This window comes from Vicia villosa, unplaced genomic scaffold (genome assembly GCF_029867415.1).
Source record: "Vicia villosa cultivar HV-30 ecotype Madison, WI unplaced genomic scaffold, Vvil1.0 ctg.000192F_1_1_3_1, whole genome shotgun sequence".
Classification (NCBI taxonomy): Eukaryota; Viridiplantae; Streptophyta; class Magnoliopsida; order Fabales; family Fabaceae; genus Vicia; species Vicia villosa.
Genome location: NW_026705062.1, coordinates 109,851 through 117,789, shown reverse-complemented (window position 1 = coordinate 117,789; position 7,939 = coordinate 109,851).

Below are 7,939 nucleotides of genomic sequence, written 5' to 3'. Positions count from 1 at the left end.
ACCCATCCAAGTGGGTCCTCAGATCTTTACTATAGCCTTTTATGTCATGGATATTCAACCCGCTTACTGTTGTTTGTTGGGACGACCGTGGATTCACAAGGCTGGTGCTGTGACATCCACTCTTCATCAGAAGTTGAAATATCCGGTTGACGGTAAAGTGGTGACGGTCTGTGGTGAAGAGGATTACATCGTGAGTCACTTGTCCTCTTTCTGATATGTAGAGATCGAAGGTGAAATACATGAGACGCCATTTCAAGCATTTGAAGTTGTGAATGCTGTGAGAACTCCTCCTTATGAGATAACGAAGCCAGAAACGATTATGTCCTCTTTGAAAGATGCCCAGGTTGTTGTTGAGACTGGAAGAGTGGAAGGCTGGGGGCAAGTAATTGACGTGCGTCCCAAATTTGACAAGAATGGTCTCGGTTTCAATCCTGGAAAGCAGAATGCACCGCCCAAATTTGGTATTCTTAGTCCGGTCAAGTTCGTGAGTGGGGTTGTCATTCAAGACGGTCCGGTTAATGCCATTGTCAATGGCGAAGAGGTGGATAGTGATTGTGACTTTGATAGCTGGATCCGTCCAAGTATTCCTGGGGAGATACACCACAACTGGACAATTGAAGATGTTATCCAAGTTACACCAGCTCAGGAGTAAATCCCTTGTTTTTACTTTTCTTATCATGCAATAATTCCTACGCTCTGCCCAAGGCGTAGTGAATCATTTGTAGGGCCATGCAGTTCGCATTTTCAAAAGTTAATCATAAAATAAGGACGTTTTTGCATTCAAATGTTTTGCTCATTGTCTTTCTTTTTAACTTTTTTCCTTTAAATGACAACGTTTTTTGCACACACTTGCACATAGCTTAATAAAAAATAAAACTAAAATAAAAACATCGATCATGCAGATGTTCCACTACCACGGATTCCATTGGCAACAGCTCCGCTATTGCTTATTATGATTTTGACAATCCGATCTACCAAGCCGAGGAGGAAGCTTATGAAGATTGTGATCTCCCCGATGAGTTGGCCAGATTATTGAAACAAGAAAAGAAAGCGATTCAACCGCATCAAGAGGTAATTGAGATGGTAAATGTTGGCACTAAAGAGCAAGTCCGAGAAGTCAAGATAGGGGCTGCGCTTGAGAATAGTGTGAAGCAGAGGCTTATTGCTATGTTGAAAGAGTATGCGGACATCTTTGCTTGGTCTTATGAGGATATGCCTGGTCTCGATACAGATATTGTAGTACACCGCCTGCCTCTTAAGGAAGATAGTCCTCCTGTCAAGCAGAAGCTTCGAAGGACTCGCCCAGATATGTCTGAGAAGATTAAGAAAGAGGTTGAGAAACAGTTTGATGCTGGCTTTCTGCAAGTTGTGAATTACCCGCCGTGGGTTGCGAATATTGTTCCTGTACCTAAGAAGGACGGAAAGGTCAGGATGTGTGTTGATTACAGAGATCTGAATAGGGCGAGTCCGAAAGATGATTTTCCTCTTCCTCACATTGATGTGTTGGTGGATAACACTGCTCCTTTCAAAGTGTTTTCCTTCATGGATGGCTTCTCTGGGTACAATCAGATCAAGATGGAACCAGAAGACATGGAGAAAACAACGTTTATCACACCGTGTGGAACTTTCTGCTACAAGGTCATGCCTTTTGGGTTAAAAAACGCAGGGGCAACGTATCAGCGCGCCATGGTGACTCTTTTTCACGACATGATTCACAAAGAGATTGAAGTGTATGTTGATGACATGATTGCAAAATCTCATACTGAAGAAGAACACTTGGTTCACTTGCAGAAGTTGTTTGAAAGGCTTCGGGAATTCAGACTGAGGTTGAATCCAAACAAATGCACTTTCGGAGTGCGATCCGGAAAGTTGTTGGGCTTTGTTGTTAGTGGGAAAGGTATTGAGGTTGATCCTGCCAAAATAAAAGCCATACAAGAGATGCCTGAGCCGAGAACAGAAAAAGAGGTTCGTGGTTTCTTAGGGAGATTGAACTACATTGCTAGATTCATCTCTCATCTTACGGCCACTTGTGAACCAATATTCAAGTTGCTAAGAAAAGATCAGACGGCCAGGTGGAATAATGATTGTCAAAAAGCATTCGAAAAAGTGAAAGAGTATCTGCAGGAACCTCCAATACTAATGCCTCCAGTTCCAGGAAGGCCTTTGATTATGTACCTCACAGTTCTTGAAAATTCAATGGGATGTGTGCTGGGTCAACACGACGAGTCTGGCCGAAAAGAGCATGCAATATACTACCTTAGCAAAAAGTTTACCGACTGTGAATCCCGATACTCACTGCTCGAGAAAACTTGCTGTGCTTTGGTATGGGCTGCTCGCTGGCTGAGGCAGTATATGTTGGTTCACACCACCTTATTGATTTCCAAGATGGATCCTATCAAATACGTCTTTGAAAAGCCCGCTCTTTCCGGAAGAGTAGCCAGGTGGCAAATGATCTTGACCGAATATGATATCCAGTATACTACCCAGAAAGCCATCAAAAGTAGTGTATTGGCAGATTATCTTGCGCACCAGCCTGTCGAAGATTATGAACCGATGAGGTTTGAATTCCCCGATGAGGATGTCCTGTACATCAGAGATTGTAACATTCCCGGACCAGAGGAAGGACCCGAACCAGGATCGCGATGGACGCTCGTGTTCGATGGTGCCTCTAATGCACTCGGGAATGGTGTTGGAGCTGTAATTACTTCTCCATCAGGTTTTCATATTCCGTTTACGGCCAGAATCTGTTTTGATTGCACTAATAACATGGCTGAGTATGAAGCTTGCATCTATGGTATCGAAGCTGTGATCGATTTGTGAATCAAGTACTTGAAAGTTTATGGGGATTCCAATCTTGTCATTAGCCAGATCAATGGAGATTGGGAAACTCGCCATCAGAATTTGATTCCATACAGGGAGCATGTGATGAGACTCATTCCGTATTTTGATGAGATCACATTCGAGCATATTTCTAGAGAAGAGAACAATCTTGCTGATGCTCTCGCTACTTTGGCTTCCATGTTCAAAGTGAAGTGGGCCAATGAAGCGCCTAACATCACCATCAATAGGTTGGATGAGCCGGCATTCTGCTTTGAGGCTGATGTTGAACTGGATGGAAATCCATGGTATCATGATATCAAAAAGTTCCTCGAAACTCAAGAGTATCCTCCCGAAGCGTCGGTGACTGATAAGAAGTTTCTGAGAAGGTTTGCAGCTAAGTTTTACCTCAACGGTGGGGTGTTGTACAAGAGGCATCATGACGGTGTGTTGCTCCGATGTGTTGTGAAGGAAGAAGCTTCGAAAATCATAGAGGAAATGCACGAAGGCGAGTTTGGTACCCATTCAAGTGGGCATACAATGGCTAAGAAGATCTTGAGGGCTGGTTACTATTGGTCCACTATGGAAACTGATTGTCATAACCATGTCAGAATTTGTCACAAGTGCCAGATTTATGCTGACAAAGTGCACGTGCCGCCTGTGCCTTTGAATGTTTTGACTGCTCCGTGGCCTTTTGCAATGTGGGGCATTGATATGATTGGAGAGATTAAGCCTACTGCTTCTAATGGACATCGCTTCATTTTGGTTGCCATCGATTACTTCACCAAGTGGGTTGAAGCCGCATCTTATGCGAATGTCACCAAGCAAGTGATTGCTCGCTTTATCAAGCACAACATAATATGCCGTTATGGGATTCCCGAGAAGATCATTACTGATAATGGATTGAATCTCAATAACAAGTTGATGAAGGAGCTTTGCGAGTCCTTCAAGATTAAGCATCACAATTCTTCTCCGTATCGTCCAAAGATGAATGGCGCTGTCGAAGCGGCCAACAAGAACATTAAGAAGATTGTGCAGAAGATGGTAGTGACTTACCGAGATTGGCACGAAATGCTCCCTTTCGCCTTGCATGGTTATCGCACCTCCGTGCGTACATCGACTGGGGCAACTCCTTTCTCACTTGTTTATGGTATGGAAGCGGTACTGCCTGTTGAAGTTGAGATTCCTTCCCTGAGGATTATGAAAGACGTCGAGCTTGACGAGTCAGAATGGATACAAAATCGGATGGATCAGTTAAGCCTCATTGATGAGAAGCGTTTAGCAGCCATTGGTCATGGTCAGGTGTACCAAAAGAAGATGAGGAAAGCTTTTGATAAGCGGGTGCGACCCCAAAGCTACAGGCCAGGTGATCTGGTACTCAAAAGAATCATTCTTCCTCAGGGTGATCCTCGAGGCAAGTGGACTCCGACGTATGAAGGCCCTTTTGTTGTGCAGAAAGTATTCTCTGGCGGCGCCATGATGCTTGCAACAATGGATGGCGAGAACTTTCCGCACCCTGTGAACGCAGATGTAGTCAAAAAATACTTCGCATAGACCTGATAAAAAAAAATAAAAAAAAAGAAAAAAGAAGAAAGAAAAAAGAAAAGAAGAAAATGAATCAGGCAAAAGAATGAAAAAGAAACAAATATACCCGCTAAGTTGAAAACCCGAAAGGGCGGCTTAGGCAAAAAAGGGACAAAAGCGAAGGGCTACATCTCGCATGCCACCTTGGCAATCACTCTTCATACATGCTTAGGGCTCCCGACCGAGGGATAAGCAAGACCCCGTGTTCTTGAGTTCGCACCTGGCGGCTCAAATCCCTAAAGCATTCACAACATCCAATCACTTTGTTTAGGGCTCCCGACCGAGGGATAAGCAAGACTCCGTGTTCTTGAGTTCGCACCTGGCAACTCAAATCCCTAAAGGCACTCACAAACCCCGTCGGGTCCACAAGTTCGGTGATGTCATACCAATCAGTTGTTAAATCGGGCAGTGATCAATCCTAATGAGTACGGTCTTCCAAAGCAAGGAGATGAGAACGTCGAGGTTATAAAAGTGATAGCGGGATCGAAACCAATGGATATCCGTTTCACGTTGCCATTTCTCTTGTACTCAATAAATGTGTGGTTACCTCTTACTAGGAACTACCTCTGAAATGTGTTCGCTCTTTTATGAGCATTCCTTTTGCAATTAATAAAGATCCTTTTATCTTAAACAACTGTTTTCTTTTACTGTTTTGTTTGCATAAAACGTCCTGAGTTTGTGTTAAACTTTGCATTTGAAAATTGCATTGCTTTTACAATACATGATTAGGAATGATATAACCTTCGGATCTACTTCGAAGTCTTGTGTAACCAGGATGGCAGGCCAAGATGCTATGCTATATCCTGGGGTGTTTTCATGTGTTTGTCTTGCAGGTGCGTCCTTGCAAACGCTTCGCATCCGCATATCGACGGACCAAATCAGGAGAGATTCTTGCTCCCCAGCCGAGTGCTTCCTAAGGAGAGATTCTCACTCCCCAACGGAGTACATTCAGATGAGATTTTCTTTGTTCCAAGATTCTCATATCCTCAATAAAGCACATTTCGATGCATTCTCCATGCTTCGGAAGTCTTATTCCCGACGGAATGTTTTCTCCCCAGTTGAGTCATGATAGAATGGTATCTGATTCCCCAGCAAGCTCTTAATGAGGTTCCTTGCCTGAATGCCTCATTTTCCCCAGTAGAGGGTTTTCTCTCCCCAACAGATTGACCTGTGTTCCCCAGGAGAGTTATCTTATTCCCCAGTGGAGTTATCTTAACAAAAGGTTCTTATGTCAAGTTCCTTATTCCCAATGGATCTCTCATATCCTCAGCAGCTTGCTTTGCAGAAGTGTTCATCTCCCCTCACTGAGTTTCTTTCCTCAGCAGAGATTCATATGCATCCTCAGCAGGATCTGTTCTCGTCTAGGATTTCCCCAGCGGAATGCGTCTTACACCAGCAAGTTGGTTACTCTTCACCAGAGTTATCTCCACGACTTGCTCTTATCTCTTCATCCCCAGTATGTCGAGAATTTGCTTCTCCTGTGAAGTTGCATGGGTCTTCCCCAAGCAGTTAAGTGGGATGTTCATATCTTCAAGCAAGATTTATTCCTCAACCAGAGCTCTCGTCCGAATTTGATCGTCTCCAGCAGATTTCTGATCCATCTTTGCCAGCTCGTAGTTGTGACTTGTGATCACTCATCTTGTCCTCCCCGCAGAGTTCCATGTGCTCTCTCCAGGACTTCTTCAGCAATTCAGTGCTCCTCCGTTGTCTCCCCAAGCAACATTCGAATCATGCATCATTTGCATTGTATTCTCAAAAGCGTATAGCGTCTTCCTTCTCGGAAACGTTATTCCATACACATTCATACATACATCATGCATATCATATCTGTTGTTTCTTTCTACAGGAAAGTTATCCAGATTCAAATGCTCCCCAGAGAGCAATATTCGCCTAGTCATTACAGGCGCTTATCCTGATATTTCGAATCAGAAGAGGATTGTTCTACTTATTTTCTGGCACAGCTCAGATCAGTTCAAAGACATTCCTATTCCCGATGCCCCCAGATCGGTGGAAGATATTTGTTCCCATTTCTGATAAATCAGACTTTCAGTTGAAGGAACCGCCTCCGGATCTCCCAAGATATTTCGAAGGAGCAAGCCCTCTGATACATCAGATCAGTTGGAAATATCTACTCCCTGACGATTTAGTTCGTTCAGAAGAAGAAACTCGTTTGCCCAGTCCTGATACCTTACTATCAGTTGAGGACGTTTTCTTTACCCGGCGTACACAGTTCGGAAGAAACATCCGTTCCTATCCTAATATCCAGTTTCAGATTAGTTGAAGGAACCGCCTCCGGATCTCCCGTGATCTTACTAAGGAGCAAGCCACTGATATCATCAGATCAGATGGAGATGTTTGCCTGATCGACTTTGTCTTTCAGATGAAGATTGTCCTACTTATTTTCTGGCATCATGTCCAGATCAGTTTAAAGGCATTCTTTCCCCGGCGTACACAGTTCGGAAGAGATATTGTTCCTATCCTGATTATCAGTTCAGTTGAAGGAACCGTCTCCGGATCCCCGTGGTCTTACGAAGGAGCTAGCCGCTAATTCCCAGATTAGTAGGAATATCTACCCGATGATTTAATTGCATCAGAAGAGATGTCTGCCCAGATTCCCAGATCAGAGATACCTATTACCCGTTGATGTCCAGATCAACCGGCGTATCTCCCTCGATTCCCAGATCCACTTAAGACATCTATCCCGATGCAAGTTCGGAGACATCTGCAACGTCTGATATTCAGGTCAGCCGAGATGTTCCTTCTCTTGATGCCCAGATCATTTGAAGTGTTTTCCCCTGCCTGTGGGTGCCCGTTCCTCCTTTTTCACAAGTTGGAGCATATTTATTATCCAGATCAGTTGAAGTTTTATCTCCCTGCCCGCAGGGTGATACATTCCTTCTTATCACAAGACGGAATCTTCTATTGATCAAGAGTGCAAATTTTCGAGTTCATTTTGGTATTCAATCTCCTTCCACCTCAACGGTTCGAAACTTTCGTTTCTCGCTCGTCAGGTTCAAGAAGTTTGAATAGGGGCAGCTGTTGCACCCCAAAATTTGCCCTCTTTATTTGAGCCATAAGTTAATAATGACGTTTATTTCGTCATCCAAAAATTGAAGAAAAATAATAAAGAGCTCTTGAGATGTTAAGGAAGTAAAGTGTGAAGAATGGCTTAAAACAGTGAAAGTACGAGAAAATTCACAAATACTATTTGAAAGGTGATACAAGCTAAGTTCCCGCGTTGTCCCTACTGTTTCGACGAGATCTACAACTTTCGTATTCGGCTCGGAAGCCAATTCTTTGAGGAAGGTTGTCAAATTTGCAAAATTACTTGAGGTTTCATAGTGAAAAATAGTGCTGAATGTAGGGTTTTGCGCCTCGGAAAATTCATATCTCCTAATCCGCTCGCCGGATTTGCTTGAAAATTTAACTGAAGCTCCGTGGCATCATTACCAAGATTTCATATGTTCGGACCGAAGGCAGAATATGCATAGAAAATTCCCAGAATTTTAAGGATCGTCGCGTTGTTTCGGTAAAAAGT